The 18760-nt window shown below is 45.3% G+C and overlaps 1 protein-coding gene and 1 long non-coding RNA gene across 2 annotated transcripts in view; one reads left to right on the top strand and one right to left on the bottom strand.

Moving 5' to 3' along the window:
• The window catches only part of LOC143208601 (RNA binding protein fox-1 homolog 2), a 214967-nt gene that overhangs the window by 151064 nt on the left and 45143 nt on the right, over positions 1 to 18760 (bottom strand). The gene's annotated exons all lie outside the window — the stretch shown is intronic.
• On the top strand, positions 811 to 17907 carry LOC143208736 (uncharacterized). The gene is made up of 2 exons (XR_013008968.1): positions 811 to 3064; positions 13502 to 17907. It is a non-coding gene; the product is annotated as an uncharacterized LOC143208736 (long non-coding RNA).

Here is an 18760-nt window from a genome sequence, read left to right as displayed (position 1 = left end):
AGGAGTTTCGACGCCATTTTGTGGAATCGGAAGCGTGAGATAAATTTTGATTTCGAGTCACGAATGTCGCGGTCGGGATTTGAACAATCCATGGAGTTGAAATAACGATGTTCGCGTTCATTGCAAAGAAAATTTTCATATAAACGATATTCTACTGTAATTTATAGTCTGCGGATCTTCATGCACAATAAAAATTGTTCGTAACGATTGTATGAAACACAAGTCTTTAATAATCCCAACAAGGTAAAAAACATTCTTAAATTCATTTAATCATTCTACTGGTTTAAATCGCATCTACCCATTTTTGTAATAAACGCATAAAATCCGCAGTCTAGTAATTTACGTGGACAAGTAAGTATAAGTATCGTGGCAGGTAGTCAATATGCAACCCCATTTGCTTCCTGAACGAACCTTCCCCAACACCAAACTTTCTAGCTTCCATTAAAGGAAGGCCATGAATTCGAATGTCTTATTGAATTTATCATGAGAGAGAACGAGAGAGAGTGAGTAAGGTTAGACGACACCGAGGAACAGCCTCTCTCAGCGTCCAGTTCTTGAGACGCCATTGTGCCACACGGAAAGTGATACTAGCCGGTCGTAGAAGGTTCCCGTTCCCATTGAAAGTCTCGCGATACCTGTTACCGCGTGATTGGATCGGGAGAACGAAAGAGATGCTATGCTACGGTGTGCTTTCCCCGTGTCGTTCCAGGCCACGGATGATTTCGAGTACGAGGTAAATGGAGTAGGCGCAGTCGCCGCGCCTCGTAAATCTGTCGTCCTTTAGCGAAGGAGGCCCGGCTAATGATGAGGCCGAATGCAAGCCCGTAAATTGCCCGGGCAATCGGGTAATGCGATGCTAATTAAATTCCGCGAAACGTAAACGATTCCCGTCGTTTCCCCTCGACGCTCAGCCACGCGTTCCGCCCGGGAACTTTGAACGATCGCTCCGTGAGTCCCTGTGTGAAAACTCGCGGAAGTTATGGCCTTTTGCTCCGATGTTCCGGCACCAAGGAATATCCACTCGTCTCTAAACGATCGTCAATTTTACCGTTCCGCGCATTTTTTCTTCGAAATCTCGTGTTTCCGCCAATTTAACCCTTCAGCGAACTCTTTCGAAAAATTGGACAGCCCGATTAGTATATTTATGGTAGAACGTACAACCTAAAACGATTCACTATCTGCGGACAGCAGGTCTGCTTCGATGCTTGCTCCTTCTTAAATCCTCGCCAATTACAAATAAAACGAACCTAAACGAACTAACAATAAATGATAGAAAGTTTGAACGCGGGAAGTTTCAGTATCAATGGCCGACTTGTTTCGATACTTGTCTCATCTCGATCCTCAATCGATTTCAACTAGAGAGGCAATACTTGTAAACTTCGTTGAACCGTTTCAATTAATTCTCTTCGATGAAAGTTGGAAAGTTTGGAGGTGAAGAGGATGTTCTTAGGAAACTGGAATGTTTCGCTACTTGTCTACCAATGGTCCCGAACCACCGCAAATTAAACAAGCATCGAATACGTGGTTGCGAACCTCGAAAGAAAATAGATTGAACGAACTCGAAACATTTCAGAACTAATCACGGCTCGCTATTCGTCTTCTCACAATCCCACACAACTCCCTCCACCAACAGAATCAGCTATGCACAAAAGCGGCAAAGAAGTAAACGTCGCAGCAGGGTGTGGCGAACGCGGCAGCGATGCAAGTAGTCGATTACTGTCGCACGCCAAGTATGTATACAGTTTTATTTATCGAGCCCGGGATCGTCCTCCAGCTCGCAATTAGTCTGCTGCTAGATATAAGGCAGCAGGGAAAGGTTGCGCGGTCGTAAGGCTGACAAAAACGAACGTCTAGTCGATCCCGTCGCGATCAAGGCTGGATCCGTGCAAAGTTTCCTCCCGATGACGGAGATCGCGGTTCGTCGGGGGTTCGACCAAGAATAAGCAAGCCGGTAATTAAATTCGCCGAGTGAAACCCGCCGCTTGTAAATCTCCGCGCGCCAGGCACGGCAACATCTGCGACACAGTGTGCGGTTACGGTTTTACGAGCTCGTATATACGTCTTAAAGCCCTGTAATCCGGCTCTTTGTTGTTCTCGACATCCTCGTTCAGGACGTCAGTAAAACCGAGGCACTCTGGGCTAGCTGCGGCCCGGAAGAAAGGGAGAGGAGAGTTGACGGGACTTGTTGACTGTCGGGGACCAGCGGATAGTGTCGCTAAGATAATCGAACAGACTTGTTCTTGTCCGCGCTAGTGGCTGTAAAAGCAGGTGCGCGATCCTCCGGGAACAATAAAACCGAGAAAGAAACCTCTCCCAGCCGAGGTGCACTATGGGGGAACTTCTTTGAACCTTGAGGTCCACCAACATGATTATACCTCCGGCAATCTTCGAGATGCGATCGTAAAATCATAAGCCACGGATTAAAACTGTTTACAGTCCCCTCGATACTTGTTCATGATCATCTCGAGTCAAGGTTAATTGAACGAGTACTTTCATTAGCGAAGTATGTGTGGGCCAAGGAAAAATCCCAATTGAGTATCGAAACGTTGAAAGCGTTTATACCAAATGCAACTTTCGCGTACATTGTTGGTATGGATTTTTAAAAAATTTTTTACTGTCCGCTTTACCCCCCGCCGGAATTAACGATGTGCTCTCTTTCCGCGGCCGCCTTTACGACGTGCGAAATAATACGGTTCTATCGGGGCTAAGTAACGCGTGGCAGCCCGTAACGACCGTTCCGTGCGAGCGGCGACGACGTAAAACGCGCGGGGGCGGAAGGCGCATAAAATCAGCGAGAGCATGAGCGCCGAGCGCAGAACCGACGCGCTTCCTGCCGTAATTTATAAACTGTGTCGTGCTCTCGGTTTAAACGTCTCTACCGCGTCCTCCTGAACACTGATCAATCGCGATGGCTCGCGGAGAACCGTTTGGGCAATGTGGACCAAAGGATCTGCCTCCTTGATCGATGGCTCGGCACTACGTTGAACAATACTTTTATAAATCGACGTGGCAGTGGTGTCTAGAAGGAAATTACCGAAGGAAGTATAGAAACACCGAGTTGCCGGTACATGTATTAGATTGTTGCATATGAAACGTCCGATTTTAGAATGCGACTCTTATAAAACGTTTCGATCAAGAAATGGTGTTACAGTTCATTAACTTTGAGGTACAAAGCTAATCCTCAGACCGGTTCTAAATTTTTTGATTTTACAATTAATGAAATTATAAAGATGCTTTCATAAGACATGACTTAATAAATATCTTTATTAGAGCACATATTACAATAAGAACCGTGCAAAGTCTATATAAATCAATTCTTGTCATTTTTATAAGGCAGCCACGTGCCTGTTGCTTTTATAGCTTGGTACGTTTAGTGTTCAACACCCTATGTTCAATTATAATTTAGATGTATAATTTTACTTTAAATAAAGTTTATTTCAACGTCAACCAACGCGACGGTCGTGTATTCTTTTTATTTTATGTCTGGAAAAATAACATTTATGTGATTTTTTAATGGAAATGTGGTGATTAATTAACTTGCTAATCGTTGATGGTAAAAAAGAACTACCATAACAAGATAACAATCTTGTAAATGACAAAAGGTGAATGACCGTGTAGACAGAACACATTGGGTAAAAATCGGACATTCCATATGCAACACGTAATAGAATGATGAGCATTTTGTCGGTGGTTCGAAAGTTTCCACGAAGCCGATCGAGTTTCGCGAGTCACAAGAGCCCGTCTCGAGCTCGAAGCCGCCTAATTCCCGCGTGTCGCGTCAGCTCGCAAAGTGCATCATCCATCAAGCGAGTAATTCAGTCGCTTCCAACTGGACCAGCAGCGTCGAGTCTAGTCACAGGACGCTCGGCAAGGTTGAACAACCTTAATTCATAAAATCCGGAGCTGAATGCCGCTGGCAGCCGGAGCGACACGCGTTGCGAAATACCTTTCATCGCGGCTCCTCCGCGCTGCGTTGCGCATCGCTTGCCGAGATTAAGCGCAATTGGTTGGGACACAAAAGCGAGTCCCCTGTTACTACGTCTACGATGCAACCAGAAGAGACAGCGAGAGAGAGAGGGAGAAAGAGCGCGCGCGCGAGAAAGTAGACAAAACGGAGAAAGAGGTAACGCGGCATAGTGCAACGAAAATGCAACCGAGCCGTCGCAAAAGTAAACACCGCGCGAGCCAACAATACGCTCGAATGAAGACACACCGACGAATTTAATGCGGTCTGCCGAGTCGCGATGCGTGTCCGTGACGTCACTTCCGGCCAATCAAAAACCATCAACGCTGCGATCGGCGCTGTTTAAAGCGATGTTCACACGAGCAAGCCTCCGCCCGTCCACCAATCTCTCTCTCTCTCTCTCTCTCTCTCTCTCTCTCTCTCTCTCTCTCTCTCTCTCTCTCTCTCTCTCTCTCTCTCTCTCTCTCTCTCTCTCTCTCTCTCTCTCTCTCTCTCTCTCTCTCTCTCTCTCTCTCTCTCTCTCTCTCTCTCTCTCTCTCTCTCTCTCTCTTCTCCCTCTCCTTTCTTGCTCTAATTGAATCCAACTCGGCGGGAAGCTACGCCGACCAAAAATATTCGTGAACGAGCGCGAGCTGCTCATCATCCTCGCAGCTGGCGATTTTGTCACCGGTTTGCTTTCCCAACCGGTCGCGAAATAACCGCAAGAACCTCTGTAGTCTGTACTATGAAACGATCAAAAATATGTTTATGTTGCTATGAATTAATAGTGATCGATTAATTACTGTTCGATCACAGCTTGTCCCAGAACAAAGTGTACATCTGGAAGATAGCCGCTCTACATTATCGACGTTACTGCGCGCTTGCGCTGTCACCTAGCGGCTCAGCTCAGTAAGCTCTTACCTGTCAACAGCTGTCAAAAATGCTGTAACTCGCTCAACTTTAAACACTCATAACTTTTGAACCACTCTCTTGAACCAATCTCCTAAGAGGGAAACTTGTAATTATTTCCTTTTACTGTATTTCGATTATAGACGGCACCAAGCGCGATATTCAAAGGCCTCTACTGAAACATCAGTCCATGCTTTAAACTTTAAAGTATCATCATTTTCTAACGACACAATTTTCTTTCTCGCGCGAGTCCTGATAACTAAAATATTCAATAAAGTAGCTTTTCGTATTCAGGACGCTTGCACCGAGCTTATATCTATGAACGCAAGCAATTCAAGCTTTCTGATGACTTGAGAGAATCCATTTACCTAAAAACCACCTAAGAGAAAATTCCCCTCGGCGAGAAAAGTTAAGAAACTCCGGGTAACTTGGTTTAACAAACTGATCATACTTCGCTAGCTGATTACTGAAGCGGCAGGGCACTTTTTCCTGCTCCTCTACCTAGTATTTTCTACCGAAGGCGCAGGTGAAGACCTGAGGTGTTCCGCGAGATGATACCCGCCTCGAAACGACAGTAAATGTCTTTGTGAACGCGATTGGTTTACGAGATGGCACTTGTTGCCGCTTAACGTTGCAAGCAAGCGGAAATGCCGTGCGGGAGTCTCCTGCAATAATTATGGGAGTTAATGGTCGTACCGAGGCGAATGTTTAAACTTTGTGTCGAAGCTCGGTTAAAATTCTGGATCGTATTTTAGCCTGTTGCATTATAGAAATCGTGCTGAGTTGCATTAACATTATTATAGAATGGGCTTGCAGAGGATTCCCAACGAAATCTGCTGCTGCAGAGTTTACCCTTTGCTACTGTTAGCGGAGTGTAAATTTCTGTGCAGCTACACCTTGTTTTACATGTTGAGTACCCATTATATTACTATCTAAACTCTTCCCGTAAAAGTCAAAGATTTACGTAATACTACAATCATTAAGGAGGCTATTAAGTACTTCCGAACAATTTCCGAGACTTGAAATTGAAAGAAAACTTTTAACGAGTGCTACGTTCGAGTAGTTTCTTCTTGTTATATTTTGTACACAGTGAGGACAATCGATCGCACGCTCTATTCGCAGAATTGCTTCACGTTTACTCATCATATTATTCGCTGTTAAACTCGTAAAAGAAGATTGGGAGGAAGGAATCGGCTACGAACGAAATTTCCTCGGGACGTTCGCTTGTCCGGGAAAATATTGCTATATCATGAGAGCTCGAGCACGTCGGCTCGGCGTCCATTATTGGAGCACAAAGGGGACCGAACAACATAGATAGAGAGCTAGGGGAGAGAAACGGGGAACAGACCGGTCGTCCCGATATAAAACAAAACTCCGAGGCGAGTTCGCGCGCGTTGGAAATCCATAGGATTTCCCAGTTGCTGTGGCCGGGAGCTGGAAAGCCGGGCGCGCCGGTGGAAAAGGAAAAGCTATGTAACGGGAAGCACATACGCGGCATAGCTCCTCGGGGTGCCTCGGAACATCAACAAATTATGACTCTGCCAGACTACCAAACCGGCTGGCGGCCGTTGCGGGCTCTAACGAGCCTGCTTCCGGCCCGATCGATCCGATGCCGTCGCGTCATCCTCGAACGCACCGCTAAACTGTCCTCTAATTGTGGCTCTAATCAATACAATTCCACGGCTAAATGATAATCGACTTTTTCACGAATCAAACGTACCGATTCCGGCCGCTTCCCCGGTGAATAATCGATCAGCGGAGACCGGTTTTGCGATAATCGCTGCGAGACACAATTTGCGGTCACTGAAACGTCGTTAGCGACACACCGTGACTTTCTTTTTATCTGTGCTACATGTACACTGTTTTATATGGCGTTTTAGACTGTGCTAATTTTTAGCCGAACTTCCGTTTTTGTGGATTATAAACATTAGAATAAAAACACCGATAATTCTAGTCAAATATACAATGCAGCGTACTTATAATTATCGTATTTTAATGATTTGATCTTTCGCGATGACAACTTGGAAAGGCTTGAAACAGACGGATCGGAGTAGAGTAACTAAATAATTCTCCGGAGATATAACGATTTTTCTAAAGTAGGCTGCCCAACAATAGTTGCCTCGATCGATAGAATCTTTCCGCAGACCTACAGGCACGTTTCTATTTGATGGAAAAAGCCGCAACTTTCACTATCAAGACTTTTCCCGTGATAAAAACTAGGAGTCGCATTTTATCGGGGTAGTAAAAATCGAAAAAACCACCTCGAAACGTGTCTCGACTTTCACTGTCGGGACTGTTGCAATCAAAACTGCAACTTCTCCATTGTTGCGTCCGTAAAAATCCGAGAAAAACCGACAGCTTCAAACGGCGTTCAATGCAATCGACAGAAGTCTGTTGTACGACCTACATTGTGGTGAAAACTGTTAAGTTGACCAACGGGAAATGTTCGATTTTCTTGTAAGAGATAATTTTTGCGGTTTCTGACATGAAAGAGCATCTGTAGCTTGTGAAACTGATACCCAGTCTAAAAGTTGAGATGTTAATGTGCGATTTTCAAATTGTTTTTGTTATTAACGCAGGAAATTTCCATTTTAGATCCGCAGTCTAGTGATAATGTTGGATCAACGTTCTATCAGACATATCAAGATTGATAACGATGAAATCTGAGATTTAATTAAAAATTAACCCACACGTCAAACCGCACGAGGGCTGATTGAAATGTTGGAGGTACTAAAAATGCAGCTTTGAAAACCATTTAAATCTACTTTCCACTAAAAATTGCGACATTACTTCTCTGCCAAGAGTACAAGTCGCATTGTCAAGAAGACCCTCAAAGTCTGAAGAACTCTACTTTCCCGGAGCGTGTTTGCCGTATTTCCGCCGGCAAAGGGGCATCTAGCTAAAGGCCGGTTTCCACGTGACGTTGGAAGTCACGAGAACGCAATTTCCACTTTTCTCAACGACAGGCGCCTCGACCCGGACGACTTTTCGTGACAATAAAACTCGGCGACTGTCCCGCGAGCCATGGATCTTGAAACTGGAAGATCCATTACCGAGGCGACCCATCGACCGAATTCCCAAGATCAGCATAATTCAGAGAACGCGTCGCGGACTCGAGCGTGGAGACAATTTTTCCGTTCGGAACGAGGAAAAAATAGCTCCGAGTCATCCAATTTCGCGCGACGCTCGTCAAACGCGAACGGGCGAGGGGACGAGGCAAAAAGAAGGAGGCGCATGTGCGAGGACGAAGCTGTGGGACTCGTCCAGCGAGTCGTGCCTGCACAGACCTTACGACAGTACGTCGTTACGCCCAATTAGCTTCATTAGCGGCCTTGAGAGCGGCGCGCGAGCCAGACCCGCACGAAACTCTGGAAAAATTAGCGATCGTCTTCGATGAAGCGGAATGTTCACGCTTCCAACCTCTTTGTGCAAGTCCCGCCTTCGAGTTGCCCTGCGGGGCGCTGCTTTGTCTCGGGAGCGACGAGGCCACGCCCACCCGGGGCTCTCTGATCGTATAAACTCAGAGGTTGGCAAACTTTTTTTGGAAACGACCAGATCGTAAAATTTCTAGCTTGGCGGGCCGGATAGAGTAACAGAAAAAAAAGAGGTTCAACATTTTTTTATTAGGAAAGAAATAACCCCGCGGGCCATAGTTTGCCGACCCCTAGTATAAACTACCCTCTGATATCGTTACTTAACAAGAACGACAGACTTTTCTTTCTGAAGTGTGTTCAGTGTTTCTTTCGAAGTTTGATGTTTCAGCAGTTTGCGCCACGATTGATCGATTCGTAGGATCGCGAGTCGAATAATTGCATCGGACGATCGAGCAGCCGGGGAACGTGTGATTTAATGATCTGCGGGCTTAATTGGTAGAACGTCTATACCGTGCGGTCACGGTTGCATGGAGTAAAACGGTGTAATTAGGCTTTTCGTTAATTGCCGGAGCCACGAAGGACTTCTGATTAAGGATCTTGAACGGTGCCTGTGTTGGTAGTACGTCTTCTTGGCAATAGGCGGCTACCAGAATGCCAATGATGCATGCTACTTGTCGGTGGAACAGGGAATGACAGTCGCTAATTGCTCGGGTAATGATGTTTACAATATTGATATCGCCAAACAAGAAAATAGACCAGAATCGTCGGCTCCGACTTGTTAGTTTCTTCCTTCGGCAGGGAACGCAATGATACCGAATCAATCGATAATTGAATACAATAAAACTTGAAAGTACATTAAACTTAAAAGCATTCTATTATTAAATCTTTGTAAAAAGTATCAACACGGAAAATTTAAATAAGTGGAAACAGGTAAAACGTTATTCTCTTCGATGCTCGCGTGCGCTGATATAAACAAAATGAAATTACACTGTGGTTCACACATCGAAGATTGTATCATGAATTTTTAAACAATCGGCCATTTGCAATCAAATGCAACCCTCTGGAATACCACAAGGGATGAAAAGTGTATTCTTCAGAAGCATTTATTTACGATTCCATTCTGCCCAACAACATCAACAAAAAAAGCAGGGATTATTCGAAGAACGAGCGACCAGCCAACAAAGCGCATCCTATTTACAAAATCTCTCCACCTTAACAAAGTCTCGCGTCGAAAAGTTGAAGTCGAAAGGCAGCAGCTTAGGTTGAAACGCGGAACTTCGAGCTACGCGTCTCGTTCAAACTTGCCGAAGTTTGCAGCCCGGGGGCTAAAATTTGAAAGTCGAATTCGAACTTTCAATTTAAATATTGAATTTGGTGCGCGCAGCTGGCAGAGTCTTTCGCTGGCAACGGAACTCATTCTGGTACAGACAGCAGCCATTTTTCTCGAGGAAAGGGGCGGCAGCAGGAGATATTCCACGAAGTAGCCAGCCCCGAACGAGTTTCAATTCCTCGCTGACCAGTATCGGGGCCAATCTCTGGCCGAACCTGGTCGACCGTGCATGAATTAAATCCATTTGTTTCTCGGAAACGGCGGCAACGAGCGGAGGACCTCGAAACCAGCGGATTCTGCTCTCCGGTTCGCTGTTCGCGTGCGACTTTTCGAGCCGATTCGTTCTGCACGCGAATCGGAGTCACGAACCAGGAAGATCTTCTCGAAATCAAATCCGCGCGGATCAACCCCCTTGCTGAACTCTGCATTTCGAATCCCGTGTAACGAATCTTCGCGGAAACCCTAATTGTTGCAACTAGACTGCGGATTTTAGGTGTTCGTGACAATGGCAGCTTACTAAAATTATTACGGGAAGAAGTTTATCTTTGTATACCTAGTCCCTGTCTCTTACAGTGGATAAGGTACGTGACATGTAGTTTTACAGCGGATTTTGCAATTTTTGACTACTCAGCGTCTCCAAAAATCGTCGATCGGTTTCCCAGTTTTGTCTGGGGCGCCGCGTCGCTCGAAAGTTTGAATAATTCATAATCCGCGCGTCCCGGCTTCCGATTGGCTGTCTTAGGGCCGAGGAACTCATCGCACATGCGTGCTGGCAGCCAAGCTAATAAGGTACGCTTATGGCGTGCACGTGGCGTGACGGAACGAGCGTGCACGAGAGACAAAAAGGGCGTGTTGCCAGTCGGCGAGGAAACACTCTCTCGCGCGGCGAGTGTACAAATTGCCGGTTTAGGCCCCGCGCGACCATGGAAATTCCCCTTTTCGTCGCTTCAATGAAATCCTTGTCTCAATAACGCTCTGGGATTCGTCATTCTCACGAGTACTCCAGTTACATAGGATGGAGCCTTTTCTACTCGTTGGCTCACAAAGACCGTTCTGTTGCAGGGTGTGCTCTAAGCTTCTTTCGGGGACTATCCTAATTTTTCTGGTCTAACTTTCACACGTAGTTTCGATATTGGCGTCAACGTACCAGAAAATTGAAGCAATTTATCTCGTGGAAGAGATACCGAAGCTTCAGATTTATTATAGGTAGTATTATCTCGGATCTAAAGATATTTATTACATTTGTTACACTGGTACGAAAATTAATTTCGTAAATACAGACAAGCAGGCAATTACATAGCTCACGAAGGCGTCACGCCATCATCGCCATCATTAACCAGTTAATGGGCTTCTTAATGTCCGCACTATATTCGAAAGGAACACTAATCGCATATTCTTGGCGTATGCTTTCAACTGCTATCGTTACTGAAAGTGTAGCTAATAAATTCATAATCCATCTTGACCCAATAAATCTTAATAATTTCTTGCTGTCACGTTAGCAATGTAACAGAAAGAACAATTACGATGCCACGTTTTTTTGGGTCACCCTGTACAGTTCAACGAGCCACCAACAAACCCAAGCAACATATCCGCCGACCATCAACCGGATATATTCGTAGAACAACTGCGGGAGCAACAAGGTGGAAATATTTCAGTAGATCAAAGGCAAAATCCATCCGTGAATCACTCGGTAAACCGCGCTGGATCTCCCGGATTTCAGTAGACCTCTAAATCTCTCTAGATCCGACGCCTTTCTCGGAAGGCGAGGCCCAACGTGTATCTACAACCGTTTCGTTCGTGCATTCTTCCTCTCCAGCATTCCCACTGACTGTGGTCTACACCTCTGCTCCGGAATTGCAGCTTAATTTTTCAAACAAATATTTTCGGCAATATGAACATTTCATCAAATTGAACGTTCATTATCTTTATAGATAATGAGTATGAGTAAACGCTCCGAGATGGGTCTGCTTATTTTTGTTGCAGACCCACCAGAAAAAGTTTCATTAAAATGGACAACCCCGCCACTGTCACCTCTCCTTGCAAGTAAAAATCATCGATTTCCGCTCGAAATGGAAATGTTCTGATCGAGTTCGCAACGCCGAGAAGCATCTCCTCTGCCAATACAATGCGTAGACCTTGCGCGTTAATTGAGGTTCGCGTTCCACCATGTTCCTGGCGCGCGATATAAATGCATAAACACCCGCAGTCTAGTTATCGTTCAATTTCCTCGGCGAAAACTGTTGTTCTCGCAAACTGTCGGCCAGCCAGAGCTGCCTCTCTCTGTCTCTCTTTCCCTCGCGGGCGCTCGCGAATCCGCTCGGCGATGAATCGAGCGGGCCGGAGCTAGTAAACACCGAAGAGAAATGTGCTTCCATCGCGGGCAAGACTTTCGCGAACGGTCCCGAGCCGAAATAGCCGTGCTATTCCCGTTACGGGGTGGCTGGTTGTGCTTCGAGTTGCTCGTTTCAGCTCGAAACCTCTTGGCCCGACGCCAAATCGAGTTCTCCAGCGGTCGTAGCGTAGCAGCGACCGATCGCTTGCTCGCACGCGGACGATACTCCGCCGCGCCGCGACGCAACGGTCGCGGGTCATTAGGATCGCGATAATTAAGGTTATCGGCGGCGACCGGTTATTCACTCTGTTCGTCTTCCAACTAACCGGCCGACTTTCCAACAGCGACGACATTCTACGGCCATGGGAATCGTCTGGGATTTTCTGGGTCGTCGATCGCGCGAGCACGTCGCATTGTTTCAACGATCTCTTGTTCTGCGTTTTTTTAACGTAATTGATCTCTGATGCTACCTTGTTCTGGGATTTTTTTAAGGAGGGGAGACGATTTTCGTGGGAGCCTCGTTGTTCATTATTTCCGTGGAAGCAGAAATAATTGTGTATTCGTTCCGAGACTACATTTGCTCTAAAGACGAAACATTTCGCAATAAAAATTGTTCGGATCGATTAAAGTGAACAGCTGTCAAGCAGAAATTTCACATTGCTCCTTTAATCATTTTAATAAGCTGAGACATATGCAGTGGAGCTCTTAAATTCCTGACATAAAATTCTTCTAAACATTATCATCATGAATTATATAAAATTCGCAGTCTAGTAATAAATCTTGATAAAACTTTTTTATCGGTTCCACGGTCTCATAAATCTTCGTCTTAATATTGAAAAGAGGAATCCCATGTGTGTTCACTGTAATTGTACCTTCTCTGGAAAAATTAAATATTTCCTCGACTTATAAAATGCAATGTTAGTTTTCACGTTAGGTTCACTTTATATCTTCCATTTACAGAGCTCACTAATGAAGGATAATACAAGTTTCACTGAATGTTATAAATCAAGCGGTTAAATGGTTCCCGCATGCCTCATTAAATAGTAATAATGACTGTTTGAAGTCGACAGGAATATACTGCAGATTATTTCCAGAGTTAGACGTCGAAACGCGCGCTGAACCTATCCTACTCACGCTACCATTATTCTAATTATCTTATGCGTTACTTTGCGAAAGACGAATTCTCATTATTCCAGTTATCTCGTTCTCGGGTCTATTGTGTTGCACGATGAACATGAAATATTTGTTATCGTGTTCCCAGTGAATCTTTCGTTTATTTCACATGAAGACTGATACCGCTGCGGATATTCAACTCGTCATGTTTGTATTGTAAAATGGTCCAAGACGTAGGGAAACAATGGTTAGTGTTATCATCTCCTTGTTTTGCGATAAGGGATCGCTGACGCTGATTGTACAAAAACTGCAAATACGAGGTCTCTTTAACTTTTCTGGAAAACTTTGGAGTTTTCGGAAGCAAATCGTAAAATCAGGGATGAAATCATACCTTTCCAATAACCGATCTGTCAATTGCCCGCAGATGTTCATGCATTCATAAACAATAAAATGTCAGACACTTTCATCACGGGGAAAATAATTTTCAATTCGATTTTCAGAATTCCATTTGCACCGACAGGAGATCACACAAACATGTTTCATCTGCGATACATTACAGTGGCGGGGCTCCCGAGAATTTTCCAGTGTCGGAAAGGAAAACAAACTGGCAGAAAAAGAAGAGACCGTGTGCACGTGAATAAACTCGAAGAAACTGTTTGCCTGAAAAGTTGAAGAGTTTTCGGATCCGGGGACGCGACGAAGTAAGCAAAGGAAGAAGAAGAAGAAGAAGTAGTAGTAAAGGAAGAGGAAAATCGTTCGGAGCCAGTAGCGTATTGCGGAGGAATCAATCTTCAGCGGAGGGTCCGCGGCACGTCACACAGCGAAAATAATTGTGGGAACATGTGGCGGCCACCGTTAAGTTTTCGGTTCGGAGACGGCAGCTGCGCGCGTTTGTCTTTCAGACTTGTCCCTGTCCCGCGAAGGGACGCGTTTTCGGTTTTTATCTGCCTCGTCGACGCCGCGCCGCTGCGTGACATCTGGCGTGGACGTGCACCAATTTCGAACTTTCCCGCCTTGACACGTCTCTCTTCTCGCCGGGAATTATTGTTTCCCAGCAAATTCTGGCTCGGTAACTTCTTATAGTTTTCCTCTCCCTCGAAACAATTTTTAGCTACTTGAACAGATGATATTTTATCCATAAATTCCTTAAGTCTCACTGGTTGCACCTTCAGAGTTCAATTAAAAAATGTTCCACCTTATTGTCAACCCTAGATTGTAAGTTATTCTTGTAATGCTAGCACATGCACAGTAATGTACATTTTATAGCTTAATAAAAAAAGAAGAGAGATGATACTTCGAATAAAATGTTCGAATTTCTACAAACAGCGTCGAAGAAAGACTGTCCAGAGGGATGAGAATTAACCAACGATTTACATTGACAAATGGCGAACTGTTGTGGAGAATCAAATGCCTCAAAACAATTTTTAGCTACTTGAAGAGATGATATTTTATCTACAAATTCCTTAAGTCTCACTGTTTGCACCTTTACAGTTGAATTAAAAAATGTTCCACCTTATTGTAAATCCTAGTTTCCAATTTATTATTGTAATGTTAGTAATAATTCCATTATTAATTGTAATAATCCCATAGGGGTTATAAGCTCAATAAAAAAAAAACAGATGATATTTCAAACAGCGTCGAAGAACAACTGTCCGAAGGGATGAAAATCAAGCAACAATTTACATTGACAAATGGCAAACTGTTGTGGACCATCCAATCGATATCAGGGGCATAAATGCCAGTGAAAACCCGAGATTAGCGCGGTTCCTTGCCCCGGAGGCAAGAAGCCCGAGATAGGCCGTAGGAATCGGCATGGCGACCGCAAATAGCCGTGAATAAATCGTGGTTATGGTGTCCGGGAGCCGTGTTCTCTGGCAGACCGCCAGCTGCCTTATCGGTGCACGTGAGAAAAGGACCATAATCGTCCTGGATCGAAGTTTACGAGCGAATCCGCCGCCCAGAATATCGTATCGAAACACCGAGAGAAATCAAACAACTCTACAGATAGATAGAGAAAGAGAGAGAGAGAGAGAGAGAGAGAGAGAGAGAGAGAGAGAGAGAGAGAGAGAGAGAGAGAGAGAGAGAGAGAGAGAGAGAGAGAGGTGAACGAGATCCGCGAGGGAATTTTAATGAAATTTCACTGGGTTCAACGAGGGTCCGGTTAACGCCGCGAAATTTTCGACGATCCTTATAAACCTAATTTAATGGAGGCGTACGCGGATTACGGGGATTATAGCGAATCGACAGGAGTTATGATCCGCTGATGGATCTCGTTCGTCCGGTCCCGTAGAAGGGGAACACGTTATTCGAGCGGCCATGGCCGTGATTAACATTCAGCCGGAGACACGGCCGAAATAAATTGCGAAATAAAGCGGCGAAACGGTCGAACGGAATAAAGGATAACATTATGAAATAGGTGCCGTGGCCGCGGATCACTGTACAAACTACTGCCCGCCGATTCAGTTGGACAGAGGTTCCCGCCGCTGTTTATGAAGAGAATTCCCCCGGTTATATGAATTCCTTCTCGTGTTATTCTTACCACCTACGCTTCGCTTTAAATTCCGCGAAGCGTAGACTTTGTTTGCCGAGAACCACGAGGATTAAAATGTCCGCTTTTTTCCCCCGGGTCGTGTAATTCTTCGCCGGAATCCATTTCTTGCGACGCTCGGACGTTCGTTCGAGCAGGAAAATAGAAATAACGGAGACGAACAAAGCAAGAACGTGGTGCGCAAGGTATTTCACACGTTTATAAGTTTCAGTCATCATAGCGGAGGTGTTTGACGCAATTGTTTTTGCTATTCAATAATATAACTTCTGTGAAGTGTATGTAGATAAGAGCGAGAGCAACGAGGCCACGCCCACTCAGACCATTCCACACCGAAGTCAAGCATGCAAAGCATCTTCTCTCTCTGACATCACTAGCCTCGAAACAATGCCCCCAGGGTCAATCCAATTGCCCTAAGGCTCCCATCAAGATTTTTCCAGAAAAATCATTGTCATGCTGCCTAGCCATCGAACGAAAAGGAACAATATCGGCGAAATCATTTCGGAGCGTGTTAACGATCCGATAAGCGTCTGCTTTTCGGAATCAAACACTCGAAAATTAAATCGCGAGCGAATCTGCCCCGCCGCGAGCACGTATGCGCATGTTTCCGCGCTTTTATTGTTCGCCGATGCGGGCTCGATATTAATGGTTGAATCGAAATAAAAAAGAATGGAACACGATTGCGAAACAGTGTTGCGAATCCGAGTTGCTGGTCACAAAGGGAGCGCGTGTTCGTGAAAACCACCCCCGGTTATTCTTTCGCTCTCGGAGCATGCATACGCTGTACACATATATTCAAGGGGAGAGGAAGCATCCTTTCAACCATTTGTTCTCGCGCGACCGTTGGCTGGACCTTTCAACAAATTCACCGGTTACAATAATAATCGGAAACGTTGCGTAACGCGGTGTCTATCTCCTTTATTCCGCCTCGCGTATAAATGAGGAGAGCTTCGTTCTTCTCTTCCCTGCTTTCCCTCGGGAAAAAACACCGTGTACGTCGCCCTTCATCTGGAGCGATGAACTTTTGAATCAGAGACACGTCTATAACCCTCCGTTATTATTCTTCGTCGAGGAGGCCTCGACGATGGCTACCGCGTAATGAAAAAATTCTCTAATTAGCTCCTTCGTTCGCGTTCATTCAATCCCGCGTTTCGAGCGGTTCGTTACCAGCCCTCGATCCATGGCGAGGGTTGTTTCATGCTCGTCGATGTGTTTCCTACTTTTGCGCCAGCTAAGATCGGACCGCTTGGGAATTATGGCATCATCGACGGGCGAGAGTATTCGCTCGAAAAAATCCAGTCCGATCGATAGCTGCGGTAGCTTTTGCTGCGCGAAAGGAATATTGATCTTCAGCGATGAAAATGTGTGTACAAAATGGAAACAAGCAATAAATATGAAAATAAGGGATTATAAGCAGACCTCGAAAGAATTCGACCATCGTTTCGACAATCCAATATGCCACGAATAAATTCTGGCATGCTTTATTTACCCAGGCAATATTTCCTATCGAGTTAAAACAAACTCACGATCATATTTATGAGATTCAGCTGGATATCGATTGGCTCCGCGTTACAGGGGAAACGGGTGGAAGATTAATCTTTATTTTACGGCAACTCACAAATCAGGAGATCCGGGGGACACATAAGTATCCGTGGTGCATAAATAGGGGTAGGAAAAATTCCAATCGTTTTACAGAGGCAAGGGAGGTGGTCCGTGGGAGGAGTCGCGAACAAGGGATGGTTTGGGAATGCGAGGGAAGTTCGCAAATGCGGCCTGGTCTTCCTATCGGTTCGATCGCGACGTCGCGACGTGGCGAGCAATAGGTGGGCATCGTGTTTTTGGCACCGGTCCAGCCCGGTTTCCTTATCAGCGTCGAGGACGAGTCGGCGGCGATTTTCAATTTCAAGTTCCCGCTCGTCCGTGACCACCGGTGGTCAGCCATGTTCTCTCTTTCTCTCTCTCTCTCTCTCTCTCTCTCTCTCTCTCTCTCTCTCTCTCTCTCTCTCTCTCTCTCTCGAACTCGCGCGTGCCGATAACAGGGGCCGTAGCGATGTTTGCTTCCGTTAAGAGAACCGAGACTCTCTCACGAGGGCGAAACCGTTTTATCAATGAACCTTTGAGGCGAGTCGACCGTGGCCGGGTAATCCTGTGTGTACGGAACCACACGCGCGAGTATTTACGTCCGCGACAGTTATGAGAACTGGTAGCCGGCTCACCGCACACCGGGTGTCCAGAATCATTGAACACTCCGCCACTTTCAACCCCTTTTCGATTAATCTCTTCTTTGAATAAGTAGAAGACGCCCTTTTCGGAAACGCTCTCTGTGCAAAACTGATTTATAAATATTTTCTTCGAATTTTCTACAACTTGTCCTTTTCTATTCTAAACGCTAGAAGATTGCTAGAAGATAAAACAATTTCCAGCCATTCATTCAATGATCGTGTATTTGAATCGAGAAATATTTTCCACGACCATAGGGGAAGAGACTCGAAAGTATTTGTAACTCGGCTTGCGTAATAATTACCGCACGAGCATATATACCGGGTGTGCCGAGGGAAACGTTTCATCCGGTGCAGTGTCCGTAACGAGCCACTTATTACGACTTTATCGATCGATATGAATATTCTAGGCGGTAACTGTTATGGGAAACCGGCGAGACGCTTTAAACCAACGTACCGGGTGTGCGAGAAACGTCGAACACTGCGCTGCTCCGCCTGAATTCGCCGAAACGCGATGAAGTCGCTTGGAAATTTACTTTCACACTGCGGAAAAATGTTCTCGAAGGTGTAGAAACGCAGTTTTCAGAAAAACAAGAAACAGAAATAAATCTTGAACTGAACAGAATTAATCGAGAACTAGTGACACAGCGTAGCTGTTCGCTGAAATTCGCGAAGACCGAAAATTCTCTTGAAAACTTCACTTTCGCCGTTCACTGTAAACGTTCTCAGAGATAGAAAAGCGCGATTATCTCTTTGAAAACGGGCTTCATCGTCGAACCGCAACCACGAAATAAAAATAAACCATGAACCGAGAAGAATTATTCGCGAAAAGCTGGCGCAATATAGCTCTCAGCCAAAACACAATCGACGAGAAATTTCCTGAAAAATTCACTTTCGCTTTTCACTGTAAACGTTCTCGGAGATAGAAAAACGCGATTTTCTCTTTCGAAACGAGACTCACTGTCGAACCGAAACCACGAGACTAGAAATAAGCC

Source organism: Lasioglossum baleicum, chromosome 1, assembly GCF_051020765.1.
Source record: "Lasioglossum baleicum chromosome 1, iyLasBale1, whole genome shotgun sequence".
Lineage (NCBI taxonomy): Eukaryota > Metazoa > Arthropoda > Insecta > Hymenoptera > Halictidae > Lasioglossum > Lasioglossum baleicum.
The sequence above is the reverse complement of the archived record's forward strand: the minus strand, read 5'-3'. Positions and strand labels throughout refer to the sequence as shown.